Here is a 4,013-nt window from a genome sequence, read left to right on the forward strand (position 1 = left end):
TTGCTGACAGGTGGTTTTGTATTGTATCCGTCTCCCTTTCCATTAAAAATAATGTTTCATTTTTTTAAAAAAAACAACTCTGGTTTGATGTTTGAGGATCCAGTATGTGGTGCGATGGAGTTTCTGCTCTTAGATTTTTGGGTTTGGTTAAGAAGTGGATCCAATAATAATAATAATCATTGCATTTGATATAGCGCTTTTCACGTTGGGAGGACGTCCCAAAGCGCTTCACAGAACACACTGTAAAGTGAATTGACTGTATATTTGTGGGCGAACGCGGCAGCCAATTGCGCACAGCAATGTCCCACAAACAGTCGTAGATTGAAAATGACCAATTTATTATTGTTTTTTTTCTGGTTTTGGAGGGATTATTATTAGGCTCTGTGTGGAGTAAGGAAACTTGCCCAAGGTTTCACCCTCTGCCTGGGATTGAACTCAGGTCTCTCACTTGCAAAGCGAGTGCTCTAACCACTGAGCTACAGGACTCCAATGCAGGAGAGAAGTAATAATAATATAATAATCCTTGCATTTGATATATATGCCTTATCATGACTCAAGATATCTCAAAGCGCTTCACAGAATATACTGTAAAGAGAATTGACTGTATATTTTGTGGGCGAAACGCAATCCATTGTGTTGGTATTATTTGCCTCCTAATTCTTATCAAATTTGGTATTGGATCCACGACTGTTTGTGGGATACTGCTGTGTGCAATTGGCTGCCAGGTCTTGCCTACAAAATATGCAGTCAATTCACTTTATGGTATATTCTGTGAAGCGCTTGGAGAAGCCTCAAAGATGTGATGAGGTTCTGTATCAAATGCAAGGATTATTGTTATCAGCTGTATCCTGGCTCGATGCTAATGTAGCCTGACATTGCTATCAAGTGGCAGGAAGCATTTATGCTTCTCGACTTGATGTGATATTTTCATGGCATATAACAAGCCTTGCATTTGATGTAACAGGTTGTGTCAAAACATCTTGAATCACTTCACAGGATTCAGTTGCAAATTGTAGTGACTGTGTATCATTATTACTTAGGATAAATCGGGTTAGAGTATCGCAGGGCATTTCCGTTTTGAAGTATCATTCTCCCATGAAGAACAGAAACACAGACAGCTTGACAGTGCGGTGTCAGATCTTATGTAGGGTGAAGGATATTTCCTGTTCAATCAATAGCCAACGACAAAGTGATCATCAGTGAAGCAGGTACGTCACCCTCAAAATGAGTTTGCTTTGTTTTGAACGTCTTGCTGACGATAAGTATTGGGAAAGCAGCAGAGGAATCAATATCCTCCAATTAGATTTCGAATATGTTCATTAAATCCCATTAAATTAAATGTATGAAATTGTCCACAACCTGACTGGAGACGTAATTAACCCCTTTTCGCTGAGTCGGCCCAGCATACACTCTTAGCAGCTTCTGTATGTGACTCATAGGTAAAAGTGGACAACACTGACGTTACAACGGGGGACAGAAAGGAAATGAGAAATCAATGCTTTGATCGTAGGGTTACTGGGTCTTTGAGAAAAGCAGTTGTCCTGGAAGATTCGTCCCTGACTAATCTTCTTTAAGTAATTTAAGCAACATGATCTTAAAGATAGTTGTCCTATTTAATAGTCGCACTGGTTTGAGATTGATTAAAAAAAATACACAGATTTAGTGTGAGGGTGAAAAAGGGACGATTGTAGGGTAATTTCCTAATAACCCAAAGGATATGTGATACTACAGTAAGAGGGGAGTTTTCCTGGCCAACAATCTCCCAAATAAAATTGGTCACTCACTTCATGGCTATTTGTGGTACATACCTCTGCTAAAATTGGCTGCAATGTTCACCTACAACAATAATAATAATAATCCTTGCATTTGATATAGCGCTTTTCACGTCGGGAGGACGTCCCAAAGCGCTTCACAGAACAGCCAATTGCGCACAGCAATGTCCCACAAACAGTCGTAGATTGAAAATGACCAATTTATATTGTTTTGGGTTTTGGAGGGATTATTATTAGGCTCTGTGTGGAGTAAGGAAACTTGCCCAAGGTTTCGCCTACACAATCGCTACATTTCATTGCTGTGGGCAAACAAGCTACTGCGTTGGCCCACAAAAGACACAGTCACTACACTTTATGGTATATCCTGTGAAGAACTTTGAGACATCTACCTGATGTGAAAGGTGCTATTAAAGATCGGGTTATTATTATTGTTATATCCTGTGAAGCACTTTTCGACCTGATGTTGAAAGATGTCAAATGTAAGGATTATATATTATGATGAGGAACCGCATGTGTTGCTTTTAAGCTTTTTTAAAAGTACTGTTTCTGCTCTGAATATTTCTAGCTGAATCCATGATTGGACTTTTATATGAATGGACAAACTACTGGTGGGAGCGAAGCAGTGTCCCAGCGCTGCCCCCCAGTGGCCATTCCTCAGCTGTGCGCTCAAACAGCAGTGATGGTAGTAATAATAATCATTGCATTTGGTATATGCAGCGCCTTATCACGTCTTTGAGACGTCTCAAAGCGCTTCATAGAATATACTGTATAGTGAATCAACTATATTTGCAGGCACGTCGGAACCTCCATCAATCTTCTCCTCTCCAAAAGGAACAAAACAAACAACCCCCGGCTGTCTGTGGGACGCTGCTGTGCGCGATCGGCTGCCGCGTTTCACCCACAGAATAGTCAATTCACTTTACAGTATATCCTGTGAAGCGCTTTGAGACGTCTCGAAGACGTGATAAGGCACTGTATCAAATGCAATGATTATTATTAGGATTACAAAACAATGGCGAGACTATCAGATATATAATTATATGCCAACAGCGACATCTGTCAACAGTTTTGTCCAACCGGGTATCCGACACGCGGGTGTCCGACACACGCAGAAACCCAGTGGTTTGAGCGCACAGCTCAGGAATGGCCACTGGGGGGCAGCGCTGGGACACTGCTTCGCTCCCACCAGTAGTTTGTCCAATTCATATAAAAGTGCTTTAAATTAACGACAGTTCTCAGTAATTATCTTGAGATACAACTGGCTGTAAATAAAACAATATTATTCCAATAAATGAATATAGATCAATATCTGCCTTACCCGAGAGATGGTGCTTGTTTACCTGTGTGAGCAGAAAGTGGTTTCCTGTAGCTCAGTGGTTAGAGCACTCGCTTTGCAAGTGAGAGATCTGAGTTCAATTCCAGGCAGAGGGCGAAACCTTGGGCAAGTTTCCTTACTCCACACAGAGCCTAATAATAATCCCTCCAAAACAAAAAACAATAATAAATTGGTCATTTTCAATCTACGACTGTTTGTGGGACATTGCTGTGCGCAATTGGCTGCCGCGTTCGCCCACAAATATACAGTCAATTCACTTTACAGTATATTCTGTGAAGCGCTTTGGGACGTCCTCCCGACGTGAAAAGCGCTATATCAAATACAAGTATTATTATTATAAAGTCCAATATTCAGAGCAGAAGCAGTACTTTTAATAGAGCTGCAAAGTAACACATGCAATTCCTCATAATATAATCTTTGCATTTGATGTATCCAAACCTGATAGAGTCTCACATAATAATAATAATAATAATCATCATCCTTGCATTTGATGCAGTGCTTTAGCGCATTTTTGAGACGTCTCAAAGTGTGTCACAGAATATACTGTAAAGTGAATTGACTGGGTATTTTGTGGGCGAAACGCAGCAGCCAATTACACGCAGCAGCGTCCCACAAACAGTCGCCGATTGAATGACCAAATGTGTGTGCTGCTCACGCGTGGGAATTTCCCTGCCTCTGGAGAGCAATGCACACTCTTCCTGGAAGGACGCACTGTGCAGGTTGGTAAAAGCAAAGGTTTGGGATACTCAAGCGGGTGTTGGGATACAAACCAGCTAAAACCACATGGCTGACCATAAAGAGCAGTGTGACAAGCTTCCCACTGCTGGTCCAGCTTAGCCAGCTTACTCATGATGCTTATTTACAGGGTTAACAGGAGAAAGATGGAAGAATCCCTGCCCCTGGGA

Source organism: Callorhinchus milii, unplaced genomic scaffold, assembly GCF_018977255.1.
Source record: "Callorhinchus milii isolate IMCB2004 unplaced genomic scaffold, IMCB_Cmil_1.0 Scaffold22, whole genome shotgun sequence".
Lineage (NCBI taxonomy): Eukaryota > Metazoa > Chordata > Chondrichthyes > Chimaeriformes > Callorhinchidae > Callorhinchus > Callorhinchus milii.